The sequence below is a fragment of the Phyllobates terribilis genome, unplaced genomic scaffold (genome assembly GCF_046119375.1).
Source record: "Phyllobates terribilis strain yellow unplaced genomic scaffold, ASM4611937v1 Scaffold_39__1_contigs__length_11870865, whole genome shotgun sequence".
In the NCBI taxonomy this organism is placed as follows: Eukaryota; Metazoa; Chordata; class Amphibia; order Anura; family Dendrobatidae; genus Phyllobates; species Phyllobates terribilis.
The window spans coordinates 3,909,180-3,925,000 of NW_027362799.1; the positions used below are offsets into that span (position 1 = coordinate 3,909,180).

General features: G+C 43.4%; 1 pseudogene; it reads left to right on the top strand.

The window, feature by feature from the left end:
- Positions 1 to 15,061: 15,061 nt before the first annotated feature.
- LOC141184081 (18S ribosomal RNA) overlaps positions 15,062 to 15,821 on the top strand; it is a 1,868-nt pseudogene continuing 1,108 nt past the window's right edge.

A 15,821-nucleotide genomic window follows, 5' to 3' on the forward strand; every position in this document is an offset into this window, starting at 1 on the left:
GAAAAACTAAGTTACAATATCCTGGGGAAAAGCTCTGTGTCTGCCTCCTGAAAACCTCCAGCTCAGGGTTTGTTACCCGACCGACGACATGTTTAACAGATTCCTTTGACTAAACCACCTTTTACATGTCCATATAATACCGGTACTGGAAAAATGGTACCGGTGTCATAAGTATTTTGGATCAGTGTGCCGTCCGTGTGCCATCAGTGTTCCATCCGTGTGCAATTCATTTTTTTTCCACCATGACTTAAATATCAATTCCAAAGCTTCTCCTATACTTTGCAGTGTTAAACATGTACAGCACACGGTTGTCACAAGGATGTTTCACACGGAGCCAGAAATGTGTATTGGCCCTTGTAATCCATGCGGACGGGTCTCATGCAAAGATCTCCATAGATTATGATAGGTATGTGTGCATACGTGTCTTCAGTGCATGTGAAAGCGAATGCCACACGTGCTGAAAACATGTACATGTGAAGGAAGCTTTACACACTGTGTGAACAAGTATGAAAAGTCACCTCTTAATCATTGAATTAAGGTTTTCTCTTTTGGTTCATTGCCATGGGTATAAAATCCAGCATCTAAGCATGTAGTCTGCCTGTGCGAACAGTTGTGATAAAATGGCTCGTTCTAAAGAGCTCCCTGAATTCAGCATCTTGCTGTCATATGTTGTCACAAGTCAGTTCATGAAAGTTCAAATAAGACATGGCTGGGTGAGTTTGGTGTGGAAGAACATGACTGACCCTTCAAGAGACCTAACCTCAACTCCATCAGATAGATACCTTTTGGATTAACCAGAGATTACAAGCCAGGTCCCCTTGTCCAACATCAGTGTCTGACCTGATAACTGCTCTTCTGGAAGAATGGACAACAAATTGCACAGAAATATCCCCCAATTTTTTTTTTTAGAGTGGAAGCTTTATTAGCTGCAAAGGGAGATCAACTCCATGTTAATGACCCTGGATTTAAAAAGCAATGTCATAAAATTTCCTCCAGGAGTAATGTGTATGTGTCCCAATAATTTTATCCCTACAGTGTGTAATAGGTTCTGCTTCTTCCATGGTGAGAGGTGGAGACTGCTTCTCTGATGATGTGTAAATCTGGAGGTGAATGAGAATCATAATCAGTTTTGTTATATATTTTAGGAAGGACGTCCAGAATAAGAGGCAGAAAGCGTCCAATTATTGAGGACGACAGTGAGGAGGAGGTGCAGCCAACGTAAGCACTAAATACGACTATCATTCGTTACATTGTATTGTAAGGCTATGTTCACATGTCTGGTAGTTATACCTGTTTTTGGATTTGTTAGGGGTGATAAAAAATGAAAAGATACAATGCAAAATTAGTTCATTCAAATAAGGACGGGAATGTCTTAAATTGTTTTCTTTTTTACTGCAATCTGTTTTTTAGCATGATCATGTGACGATTTGCCATGAGCGTTACCCGTTGGCCATCGCTCATAGCAGATGATCATTTTAACCATGTGTAGCACAAGTGATCGGATGAAGGCACCTTCAAGTCTTCTAAGGAAACTATTAAGGCCAGAAAAAAGTAAAAAAAAAAAATGTTGTTTTTTTTAAAAATATAAACGTTCAAATCACCCCCCTTTTGCCCCATTCAAAATAAATGAATAATAAAACTAAAATATACATATATTGCTGCATTCTGAATCGCCCGATCTATCAAGATATAAAAAGAATTAATCCAAATGGTAAACTGTGTAACGAGAAAAAAAATCAAAACACCAGAATTAAGTTTTTTTGGTCGCTGCAACATCGCAATAAAACGCAATCACAAGCGATTAAAACATTATATCTACCTAAAAATATTATCAATAAAACCTTCAGCTCAGCGTGCGAAAAATAAGCCCTCACCCAGCCCCAGATCCTGAAAAAGGGAGACGCTACGGGTCTCGGAATATGGCGCCATTATAATTTTTTTTACAAACTTTAGAATTTATTTCACCACTTTAAAAAAAATAACCTATTCATGTTTGGTATCTACAAACTCATAATGACCTGGAGAATCATAATTGCAGGTCAGTTTTAGCATTTAGTGAACATGGTAAAAAAAAAAAACAACCAAGAGACAAGTGTAGAATTATACTTTTTTTTGCAATTTTGACGCACTTTTGAATTTTTTCCTTTTTCTCCAGTACACGACATTGTAAAACCAATGATGTCGTTCAAAATTACAATTCGTCCCAGAAAAAATAAACCATCACAGGGACATATTAAAAAATAAAAAAGTTATGCCTCTGGGAAAAAGGGGAGCGAAAAACGGAAAATCCCAAGGTCGTGAAAGGGTTAAAGGACAGAAATCCTCAGCTATAGTGATTGAACAGTACCACCACATACCACCATAGCATTACTGAATCTCTCTATACCATGTGTGGTTAATACCGTAACTAATACTGCCATATAGTTACTAAATTATACTTTTATAACATGATTTTAGAACCACCATACTGTAACTGAAAAACAGCATCATATTGTGACTTTATCACTTGGGGTCTGAGCTGTTTTGATGCCCAGCGATCAAAAAGTTATTTAATTCTAAATGCCCTCAGACTCATGAGATAGAAGTTGGCTAAACCCGGTGATTTTGGCTTGAATCGGTTAGCTTCCTAACGTCTGTGGGGACAGGCCTGATTCTAGCTTTTTTTTTTGGTGCCCAAGGCGAAAATTCAAGTGGCACCCCTCCCAGCAGTTCATGGTATACCTGCAGTGAATAAACACAATCCCATCATTGTTTTTTAGGTTTTGCTTTTAAGATATTCATTATGTGGTAAAAGTGACGTGTGAACATGATTCTTTAGGTCTTTGTGATTACAGTAATCCCAAACTTTCAGAGATTCTTATTTTTGTTAAAAAAAACAACATTTAGCTTGTGATGCTCTTTTAAGGACCTGTTAGAACAATAAAAATATATCTATGAAGCTATGTGAGGGCTGTTTTTTGCATAGTAAGTTGAAATATTTTTTGCTATCAATTCAGGGTGCATACATTTGGATGGCTTTTTGCTGTAAGAGGTGTGGTGACAAAAAAAAGTAGTTCTTCTATTTTTTTTTCTCTTTACTGCATATGTTAGTTCTTTTTATATTTTGATAGATCAGACTTTTAAGGATGTGGACATACCAAATTTTTTTTAATTGTTTAATTTTTTTTTAATGAGGGAAGACCGCACCAGATCCATGATCATTAAATGAATACATCACCAGAACATTCCATCAGTACATGAATGGCACCAGCATCCTCATCAGTACTTAGATACAGCACCAAAACAACCATTAATACACTAATTCATTATTAAAACCATAATCGGTAATTGAATATAGCACTGGGACCATCATTATTAATTGAATACATCGCCAGAACCACCAACTGCACATGAATACAGTGAAGAGCAAAAGAGTATCAATCTTTTGAACTTTTGACTTTCAGGCTCCATATCTCACCATCCACTACTTATTTTATTGTGAGACTACCCTCATTTTATAGACAATCATCTTGTCTATCTCATATATAAACTTGAGTTGCAACTATTTGGCATATGATTAATTATGCAGATTCTTGTCATGTCACTGCACTGTTACTGTTTTGCTCCTAAAAATCTAAATACAATTTTTTATTATTTTATTAGTATTTTGTAAATCCACCTTTGGCTTTCAACACTGCCTGAATCCTTCTGGGCATGCTCTCGATCAGATTCAAACATGTCTTGACCGACATCTAATTCCGGGTCTCTTTTACATGTTCCCAGTTGGTGCATGCTCTTCGACTCGCTTGGATATGTATATAGTTTTTTATTCCATTCTACCCACAAGTGTTAAATTGGATTAAGGTCTGAGGTCTGTGGGGGCCAATCCAGCACTTCGACTTCATTGTCATTGAACCATTTATTTGCCAATCTCAACATATGCTTTGGTTCGTTGTCCTACTGGAACACTATGTTGTCCTTTTCATACCGATGGTACTCGAGTGTACAAAGTAATTAGTCTTGTAGGATACTCACATATAGCTCAGCATTGAGACCACCATCGATTCTGGTAAAGTATCCAACGCCTTTAGCTGTGAAACAACCCCATATCATCAGGCTTCCTTCACCGAACTTGACAGTTCCTTCAATTTCTCCATCCTTTAGCCCCATTTTCCTTTGTTTCTTCCAGACCCATTTTCACCCATCATAGCCTAGTCTATTGACTTTTGTCCCATAGCTCCAAACCACCCGTTTCCTATCTTCTACAGTTCACTTTTCATACCTTTTTGCAAACTTGTGTCGACGCTTCTTATGATGATATTGAAGTCGATGCTTCTTCATCTTTTTTTGAGCCACCATTCAAGACTTGTGTAACATGCGTTACACGGTGCTTGCATAGACATCTGTGATCTCACTATTACGAAACTTACAAGTCACTCCAGCCTGTGATATTGGAAGCAGACTTTGCATCCGTAAGTATGGCAAAAGAGGTGACGGGGAATGCATGATTGGAGCAGTAGGCTGGTACTCAAAAGGAGTTGGATATGCTGGAGACGTTGAAATGGTCTGGGAAGAAGCGCTCCCTGAAGGACGATACATTGCATACCGCATAGACTGCTCTTATCTAGGAGAGGCATCTGAGGTATCAGTGAGGAAGTGGTGGGTGCTGCCTTTCATGGTAATTGTAGGGTCTTGTGATGGTGTAGGTGTCTATCTGCCCTTTTTGACACCCACCTGGTTAGGTAAAATGCAATATCCAAGTAGTTGTTGGTGAATTAAGACCCATAAGAACAATGAACATTTCTTCACTCCACATTTGCAAGTACAACTCCCTCTACCTTGATGGTTTTATCATTTAAAATAGTATTTTTCTTTTCACTTTGACTCTTAACACAGACCTTGATTTGTATGTTTCTACAGAAAGAAATTCACAAGAAATGAGGAAACCCCTCCGTCGTCTTTTGTGGCTTTTGAAAGCGACGTTTTGTGAGTAATTTTGACAACATATAATAAGTTCAAGTTAAACTTCACTTAAAAGCTATGTTCACACATGTTGTGTTTTTTTTAGCATTTTTTGCTGCAGATTTTTATGCAAATTTTCAGCTGTGTTTTGCAGTACCTACCAGCAAAGTCTATGAGAAACCAGAATTGTCTGTTCACACATCATGCTTTTTTGTTGTTGCGTATTTTGTGCCTTGGTTGGGTTTTTGGAAAATAGAGCATGTCACTTTCAGCATTTTTGTCAGTGTTTTTTCACCCATGGGAAATAATGGGTGGTTGTAAAGGGAAGTGTTCCAGGTTGTACATGTATATACGTATCTGCATGCTAGCCATGCTTGCAGATAAGTATACATGTATATATTGGCCCCACATCTCCCCATGTGTTTCAGTCTGTTTGCTGCTGGGGGAGGTTTCAATAGAATGTCCAGCCATGTGCTAAAACAGGTTTTGCGAGTATGGTTGGACATGAACAAAGATCTTAGCCAGTGGGCAGGGAATAATACATCATTTCCTGTGACATGAAGCTGGACACTGGCTGGACTTAAAACCCCAGAATGCACATGTGCTAAGGCCCCTTAGACTCTTGAAGATGGACATAACAACACATGGCTGAGTATCTCTCTTTCCCTGTAACTTCTTTACTTACTAGCCCTACATACCCTGTACTAACCCTCCTAGATATTGATAGATATATATAGGCAAAGTTGGTATAGTTGGGTGGGCCGATATTGCATGAGTGATTAGCAAACGTGGGTGGAAAATATATTAGATAATTGGGAATTGTGAATCCGTTTTGTGTACTGTGTTAGTGTGATACCTAGTAATATATTAACTGTAGACTTTTGTGTAATAAATACCTTTTATTAGCACACGATTTTGTCTCAGTTGGTATATAGTATAAGGCCCAGATAACATTAGTGGAAATTAATTATTAATAGTCAAGTTTGATGTTAATAGTGAGGCTGAGTTCACACGATGCGTTTTTCATGCGTTTCCGCGGCGTTTTTGCAGTTGCGTAAACACCGCGGAAACGCATGAAAAACGCATGGTAGAAGGGCAGCAATGTTCCCCAATTGAAATACGCATGTGCTGTGCCCATGATGCGGATTTTTCCGCAGCGTAAATGCTGCGGTCAAAAATCCGCAGCATGTCAATTAATTTTGCGGAAACGCTGCTCTTTTGCCGCCATTGACTTGCATTAGACCGCATGGAATCCGCATCACTGTATATGTTGATGCGCTTTTCATGCGGTCTAATGTGCGGATGGTATCCGGGTGTGGAGGAGAGGACTCTCATCCAGACCCAGGTACCATTAAAAAAAAAAGAATAAAATAAAAAATATATATATTCTCACCTTCTGACGGCCCGCGCTGCGTCCTGCCGGCTTCCCGCACACTTCGCGGTTGAATGAAGGACCTTCGCTGACGTCAGAGTCATGTGACGGGTCACGTGACGCTGACGTCGGAAGGTCCTAAAGTCTTCACTGCCGGCATCCGGAACCGATGAAGCAGGACACCGGGGGCCATCAGAGTGTAAAGTATATATTTATTTTTTATTTTTTGACATTCACACACTATATAAATCCATGCCGGTTGCATGGATTTATATAGTGTGAAGTTGACAAGCACTTTCCAAGTGATGCTAAAATCGCTTGGGAAGCACTTGTCAACCCGCATGCGGAAATGAAAGTGAAGACCGCTTCATTTCCGCATGTCCCTGGCAGGAAACCACATGTACAATCCGCATGCTTTTTTTCCTGCCAGAAAGATGCAGAAACGCTCAGGAAAAAATCCTGAGCATTTCTGCATAGTGTGCACATAGCCTTAATATCGGACCTCAGTAGAGGTGTAGGAGAGTGCCCCCATTAATTACTGATATTTTGGAGGAAAATCACGTCATTATACAGTGATGAATAAAACGCTAAAAAAATGCACCAAAATTTGCAGCAGCGTTTTTGATGGTGAAATAGAATGGGGTTCTTTTTTAACAGAACTTTATGTACATGCATAAATAGAGACAGGACAGTGAAAAAAATCGCTGAAAAAACTCACAAAAAATGCATCAAAAAACGCAGCAAAACGTTTTTGACGCAGCTGATTTCCTGCCAGAGATTGTGTTTTGATGCAGTTTTCTGAAGCTGAAAAACACAACATGTGTGAACACAGCCAAAGTAAAACTTAACCGGTTCCCGACCGCCCACTGTAGATAAACGTCCGCGCTGCCTGGACTCTGTGCAGCGCCGACGTTTAAAAACGGTGGGTGGTCGCGCAGCGCTCAGGACCCCCAGGGTCCTGCAAGCACTGCGATTCCGGTGCAGAGCGTTAGCTCTGACAGGGAACATCATCAGGCCCTGATTAGATCAGGTCCCGGTGATGTTAACCCTTTGCTGTCTTCTATATGCTGCGATCTATAGTGATCGCGGCAAATAGGAGACAGCAGGAGGAGAGGGGGTCGTCTTACCTCCGAAGACCTCCGTTTCCTTTCAGGGCCTGGGGTTGCTATGGCAGCTGGAGGTCACATGACCGCCTCCAGCTCTGCCATATATGGTGTCCTGTCTGGCTCAGCCTGCAAGCTGAGCCAGAGAGGAGACTGACTGAAACAGTCAGTGAAGATCTCATGTAATGTAATACATGTCTATTACATTACATGAGATCAGTGATCAGAAAAATAAAAATTAATGTCCCATACAGGGACTAAGTAAAAATGTAAAAAAAAAGTAAAAAAAAAGTTTTAAAACTATTAAAAAAAAATCACAAAATAAATAAAAATAAATAAATAAAATATTAAACCAATAAATCCATATATTTTTACAAAACCAAAAAAAGTACACATATTTGGTATCGCCGCGTCCGAAACAACCCGAGCTATAAAACTGTCACACTAATTAACTCCTTCTGTGCATACCGTAATAAAAATAAATAAAAAAACGGAGCAAAAAAATATGCTTTTTCATCATATCGCCAAACAAAAAGTGGAAAAAAATGCGATCAAAAAGCAGAATAGAAATAAAAATGGTACCACTGAAAACGTCATAAAAAAAAGCCGCCATACAGCTCCATCAGACGAAAAATAAAAAAGTTATAGCGCTCAGAATAAAGCAATGCAAAAAAATTTTTTTTTTTCTATAAAATTGTTTTATTGTGTAAAAGTGCCAAAACATTAAAAAAAATACAGTAAGTGTAGTATCGCTGTAAACGTACTGACCCGAAGAATAACGCTGCCTGATCACTTTTACCACACGCAGAACGGCATAGAAAAAAACTCAAAAAACAATTCCTGAAGTGTTTGTTTTTGTTAATTTTACCTCCCAAAAAACAGAATAGAAAGCGATCAAAAAATGTCACGTACCCAAAAATGGTACCAATAAAAATGTCAACTCGTCCCGCAAAAAACAAGCCGTCACATGACTCTGTCGGCCGAAATCTGGAAAAATTATAGCTCTCAAAATATGGTGATGCAAAAACTAGATTTTGCAAAAAAAGCGTATTTTAGTGTGTGACAGCTGTCAGTCATAAAAACCCGATATAAATCTGGTATCTCTGTAATCGCACCGACCCGAAGAATAAAGTAATCTAATCAGTTATATCACACTAGGAACGGCGTAAAAAATAAATTAAACCAATTCTTCACCTGCTACTGATTTGTTTATTATGTCTCCCAAAGATCCCAGTAAGGCTCTGCTCATATTTATCCTGTGCTCTGCGCTGAGCACTTACACCAGAGTTTCCGTGTAAATCTCTGAAATACGTGATTCAGCCGGAACCCATGATGGAAGATTCCCTGTAATGAGGCAGATATAGGCACTGTGGACGCCGTCTAGCCTGGGATCCCACGGTGTCATTTGTTTTAGGCATGCATAAAAGTGCGGTTGGCCACAGTTTTGTGCACTTCTGAAAAAAAGGACACCGCTAAACAGAGGCCAGACGGAGTAGAGAGTAACTCTGCTGCCTCATTATAGTGAATGGATCCTGCAGGGGTTTCATCTGAATTACATCACTTGGAAATTTAGATGGAAACCCCGATGTAAGTGCTCAGCCTAGAGCGCCGGATAAATGTTACGTAAAATGTTCCCAATAAAAGCTTCAACTCAGTCCTCAAAAAAAGCTAGTCCCCACTCAGGTCCGTCATCTGTTAAAAATATAAGGGACTTCCAAGTTACTGGTAGCAGAAAGGCTCTGGAAAAGCAAAATGACCCTTGCCCCCCAAAAGAAATTCAGAAAATTTTGTGCTCCCAAATCCAAATGCCTATTCTACAATAATTTGTTCTCCAATTGTCAAATAGCACTCCGTACCCCCCAGATCTCACCGTATGGCTAAGTGGTACGATACAGCCACATATGGGGTATTGCCACTTTTAGAAGAAATTGTGTGACACATTTCGGCACCATTTTTACCTATTGCCCTGTGTGAAAATGTAAAATCTGAGGGTAAAACATTTTTTTGTGGTAAAAATATAATTATGCTTTTTTCACTGCCCAATGGTATAAATTTAAAAATTAAAAAATACTCACTACTTCCCTAGATGAATTCCTTGAGAGGTGTAGTTTACAAAATGGGGTCACTTGTGGGGGTTTCTGCTGTTTTGACATGTCAGCGACTCTTCAAATGTGACATGGTGTCTGCTGCCTATCCCAGCCAACATAGCGCTCCTTTCTCTTCCGAACCCTGCCGTACACCAAAGCAGTGGTTTTCCCCCACATATGGGGTATCGGCGTACTCAGGAGAAATTGTACAACAAATTTCATGGTGCAATTTATCCTGTTACCCTTATGATAATGCAAAATTAGGGAATGAAAAACATTTTTTATGGGAAAAATGTGAAAATTTTATTTTTACGGCTCAATATTATAAACTTCTGTGAAGCAGCTGGGGGTGCAAGGTGCTCACCACACATCTAGATAAGTTCCCTAAGGGGTCTAGTTTCCAAAATGGTGGCACTTGTGGGGGGTTTCCACTGTTTAGGCACATTAGGGGCTCCCCAAATGTGACATGGCGTCCGCTAATTATTCAAACAAATTTTACATTCAAAAAGTCAAATGGCGCTCCTTCCCTTTCAAACCCTGCCATGTGCCCAAACAGTAATTTGCCTCCACATATGGGGTATCGGCATGTTCAGGAGAAATTGCACAACAAATTTCATGGTGCAATTTATCCTATTACCTTTATGATAATGCAAAATTAAGGGATGAAAAACAGTTTTGTGGGAAAAATGTGAAAATTTTATTTTTACAGCTCAATATTATAAACTTCTGTGAAGCACCTTGGGGTTCAAGGTGCTCACCACACATCTAGATAAGTTCCCTAAGGGGTCTAGTTTCCAAAATGGTGTCACTTATGGGGGTTTAGGTACATCAGGAGCTCTCCAAACGCAACATGGCGTCTGCTAATTATTCAGACAAATTTTACATTCAAAAAGTCTAATGGCGCTCCTTCCCTTCCGAACCCTGCAGTGCGCCCAAACAGTGGTTTTCCCTCACATATGGGGTATCAGCACGCTCAAGAGAAATTGCACAAAAAAATTTGGGGTCCATTTTTTTCCTGTTACCCCTGTGAATATAAAAAAAATTGGGTCTAAAGTAACATTTTTGTGAAAAAAGTTAAATGTTAATTTTTTTCTTCCACATTCCAAAAATTCCTGTGAAGCATCTGAAGGGTTAATAAAGTTCTTGAATGTGGTTTTGAGCACCTTGAGGGGTGCAGTTTTTAGAATGTTGTTACTTTTGGGTATTTTCTGTCATAAAGACCCCTCAAAGTGACTTCAAATATGATGTGGTCCCTAAAATAATGTTTTTGTAAATTTTGTTGGAAAAATGAGAAATCGCTGGTCAACTTTTAACCCTTATAGCTCCCTAACAAAAAAAAATTTTGGTTCCAAAATTGTGCTGATGTAAAGTAGACATGTGGGAAATGTTATTTATTAACTATTTTATGTGACATATCTCTCTGATTTAAGGGCATGAAAATTCAAAGTTTGAAAATTTCAAAATTTTCGCCAAATTTCCGATTTTTTCACAAATAAACACAAGTTATATCGAAGAAATTTTACCACTATCATGAAGTACAATATGTCATGAAAAAAACAATCTCAGAGTCAGGGGAATACATTGAAGCGTTCCAGAGTAATTACTTCATAAACTGGCAGTGGTCAGAATTGAAAAAATTGGCCTGGTCACGAAGGCAAAAACAGGCTCTGGTGCGAAGTGGTTAATAGTGCTGCGGTGTACAGAAACAGTTCCAGAATTTTGGGCTGAGGCCCTCCAGTCTTCCTCTATAGAGAGGGGAAATATGTGTGAAGGTACCCCAGGAGGGCTCCAAATGTGTGGGTAAAATATATATCCCTCGGGGGGGGAAATTGAAAAAAAGTTTAAAAAAATTTTTTTTGTGGACTTAGAAAATTTTCACACATGTGTCAGACTTCCAGAGAGGGGAGCATGTCAGTGCGCGCATCCGATTTCAGTTCCAGAGCGATTCATCCGATGAGTCCTTCATACTTAGTCGTTTTTGGCAAAATTTCTGACTTTTTGAAAATTTCACCTTTTTGTGAAAACTTCCACAAAATGAGGTTATACTATGTTAGAAGGCATCCCAGGAGAGCTCCAAATGTGTGGGTAAAATATGTATCCCACAGGGGGAAAATTGAAAAAAAAGTTGTAAAAAATTTTTTTTGTGGACTTAGAAAATTTTCACACATGTGTCAGACTTCCAGAGAGGGGAGCATGTCAGTGCGCGCATCCGATTTCAGTTCCAGAGCGATTCATCCGATGAGTCCTTCATACTTAGTCGTTTTTGTCAAAATTTTTGACTTTTTGAAAATTTCACTTTTTTGTGAAAACTTCCACAAAATGAGGTTATACTATGTTAGAAGGCATCCCAGGAGAGCTCCAAATGTGTGGGTAAAATATATATCCCACAGGGGGAAAATTGAAAAAAAGTTGAAAAAAATTTTTTTTGTGGACTTAGAAAATTTTCACACATGTGTCAGACTTCCAGAGAGGGGAGCATGTGAGTAAGCGCATCCGATTTCAGTTCCAGAGCGATTCGCGCAATGAGTCCTTCATACTTAGTCGTTTTTGGCAAAATTTCTGACTTTTTGCAAATTTCACTTTTTTGTGAAAACTTCCACAAAATGAGGTTATACTATGTTAGAGGGCATCCCAGGAGGGCTCCAAATGTGTGGGTAAAATATATATCCCACGTGGGGAAAATTGAAAAAAAGTTGAAAAAATTTTTTTTTGTTGACTTAGAAAATTTTCACACATGTGTCAGACTTCCAGAGAGGCGAGCATGTAAGTAAGCGCATCCGATTTCAGTTCCAGAGCGATTCATCCGATGAGTCCTTCATACTTAGTAGTTTTTGCAAAATTTTGGACTTTTTTGAAAATTTCTCTTTTTTGTGAAAACTTCCACAAAATGAGGTTATACTATGTTAGAGGGCATCCCAGGAGAGCTCCAAATGTGTGGGTAAAATATATATCCCACAGGGGGAAAATTGAAAAAAAGTTGTAAAAAAAATTTTTTGTGGACTTAGAAAATTTTCACACATTTGTCAGACTTCCAGAGAGGGGAGCATGTCAGTGCGCGCATCCGATTTCAGTTGCAGAGCGATTCATCCGATGAGTCCTTCATACTTAGTCGTTTTTGTCAAAATTTCTGACTTTTTGAAAATTTCACAATTTTGTGAAAACTTCCACAAAATGAGGTTATAATATGTTAGAGGGCATCCCAGGAGAGCTCCAAATGTGTGGGTAAAATATATATCCCACAGGGGGAAAATTGAAAAAAAGTTGAAAAAAATTTTTTTGTGGACTTAGAAAATTTTTCAACTTGTGTCAGACTTCCAGAGAGGGGAAAATGTGAGTGAGCGCATCCGATTTCAGTTCCAGAGCGATTCGCCCGATGAGTCCTTCATACTTAGTCGTTTTCAGAAGTCACAATTTTGACTTCCAGGACCCGCAAAACGTTAGTAAATTGAGCCCGCTCCCCAGTTCCAAGCGTTTTGAGGTGTCCCTGGTTGCAGTAATGCAGCCTGCCCACTAGATGTCGCAAAAGAGACAAAAAGTGAAAAAGAACCAGAATGAGGAAATTCCAGGGAGCCGAATCCGCCTGACAGTTCCAGGCGATCGGGTACTTTTTGGAATGCGTCCCTAAAGTGGGTATAGGGTGACACTCCATACAAAGACCCAGTTTTGCACACCACCGGCAGAATATATGAGAGAGAGGTACCTCTCAGCCCCGACACATTTTGACTCATTTAAGCAGGTTTTCACCTCCGTAGGCCCGGGTACGCGTTTTGGCTATGAGTCCCTGTTCGGCTGGAGGTCTGCACCTTGGCTGAACCCAGGCTTCCGCAGCTGCGTGGGGGGACTTTTGCCGGTCGCCTATCCCAAGTCAGAGAGGTGTTCCTGGGTTGAAGTGAGCCTGGCCAGACCCCCCCCACGGGCCCTGGTTCTCCACATGGGGGCGCCGTCAAGGCTAAAATCTGGATTTTTAGGCCCGGGAGAGGCTCCATGAGGGCGGATGCTTTTGTGGCTTTGACCCCAGTTCCACATCCAGTACCCCCTCTGCAAGGGCGCCTGTACCCGAGTCTCGCTTCCAGGACTCTTGGGCACGTATTTCCCGACGACAGGGGTTAGCAGCCTCCGTACTTGGGCAAGTCCCTCCACGCACCCCTGCTCTTCCTCCGATCGATCTGGCGCAGCGCTCCCGGGTGGGGAGGTGGCGCCGCTCGCTCGGCCCGGGCTTTGGAGCTCGCGCTGGCTTAAGGTGAGCGGTCCCCTTCCTCCTCTACCCCCGGGCTTTCGACACCTATCTTTGGGCGCGCACGCCGGCCTCGCCTCCCGTCCGCGGAGGTGGCCGAGCCGTGGGGAGATTGGCCCGACCCGAGCGAAGGCAGCGGTCCGACGACCCGCACGGGCGAACGGCGTGGCGCCCACCCACCCAGGCGTGGGGGCCGTCGTCCGAATCGCTTCCTGTGCGGGGAAGCACACCGATCTTCTCCGAGGGCGGCCCTTTTCTTCCAGATGCGTAACCGGCCAGCGGAGGCCCGCGCCGCCCCTCGCGTCCGACAGGGCGGCCTCCGCGGCGGTGGCGACAGCGGCGGCGGTGGGTGGCGTCTCCGCGCCACTGCCGAGCTTCGCGATTTCCAGTCTTTTCCCGGGCCCCTACGTCAGTGGGGAGGACGACAGATGTGTGGAGGCAGGCGAAGGGGGTTCTCACCGTGTGGTGTGCCCCAGCCCGACCGTCACCTTTCCCCTTCGACCCTCATCCTCCCTGGCGGCTTGGCAGGGAGAAGGAGAGAGAGAGCGAGCGCGGAAACCCCAGAGCCAAGGGGTTAGATGGAGAACGGGAGAAGGAACGAGGGCCAAGAGGTAGGGAGTACGGTGAAAGGCCGACCTGGGGTTCCCCATGCGCTCCCGCCCCCGGGCGGGGAGCAGCCCTGGGAGGAAAAGCCGCTCGGGCATCCCTTTGAGGTTACGGGCGCGAGCGGGAAGAGGGACTACTCTGGAAGGCGACGCCGACACGGCCTGGCCGACGACCACCCACGCGACCTCCGCGTCGTCGGGTTAGTGCCGGAGCCGCGGCGGACCCTGACGGCCAGCCCCCCTCTCCCAATCCTCGTGCCTGTCCGCCGGTGGGTCGAGGACCCCCCGCGGCGGAGGCAGGTCTAAGCCAGACGGTGGCGCCACATAGGCCCACCCCCGCACGCCATCTCCCCGAGCGACCCTGTGTGTTGCCTTGGGTGCGGTTGGTGAGACGGGGGCGGCCGTGGCGTCCTCCGGAGGCCAGTCACCTCGCCCTCCCCGTGCAAGGGGTGTTTTCCAGACGCCTGCCGCTTCGGGACCACGCACCGCACAGCGAGCCGCTCCTCCCGCACATGTCCCCGGTGCTGCGAGGGCTCCGTTCCCCGCCCCCCCCAGGGAAGCCCCATGCCATCCCGCATCCTCTCCGGACGCCGCACGCCCTGCCTATACCCGTTCCGTCCGGGCGCCCTGCCGCCGCGGGGCTCTTCCGCCGCCCCCCCTCTCTTCCCGCAGGCCTCTCCTCTCCCGAACCTCGACGCGGTCCAGTCGTGTTGGGGGGCTACCTGGTTGATCCTGCCAGTAGCATATGCTTGTCTCAAAGATTAAGCCATGCACGTGTAAGTACACACGGACGGTACAGTGAAACTGCGAATGGCTCATTAAATCAGTTATGGTTCCTTTGATCGCTCCAAACCGTTGACTCGGACAACTGTGATAATTCTAGAGCTAATACGTGCAAACGAGCGCTGACCGCCAGGGATTCGTGCATTAATCAGATCAAAACCAATCCGGGGTCCCGGGCCCGGCGTCGGGACGGTCCTCCGCGGCCTCCCCCCTGCCGCGCTCTCCCCGTAAGCGTTGCGACTCTGGATAACCTCGGGCCGATCGCACGTCCCCGTGACCGCGACGATCCATTCGGGTGTCTGCCCTATCAACTTTCGATGGTACTTTCTGTGCCTACCATGGTGACCACGGGTAACGGAGAATCAGGGTTCAATTCCGGAGAGGGAGCCTGAGAAACGGCTACCACATCCAAGGAAGGCAGCAGGCGCGCAAATTACCCACTCCCGACCCGGTGAGGTAGTGACGAAAAATAACAATACAGGACTCTTTCGAGGCAATTGGAATGAGTACACTTTAAATCCTATAACGAGGATCTATTGGAGGGCAAGTCTTTTGCCAGCAGCCGCGGTAATTCCAGCTCCAGTAGCGTACACTAAAGCTGCTGCAGTTAAAAAGCTCGTAGTTGGATCTTGGGATCGAGCTGGCGGTCCGCCGCAAGGCGTGCTACCGCCAGTCCCAGCCCCTTTGCCTTGGGGC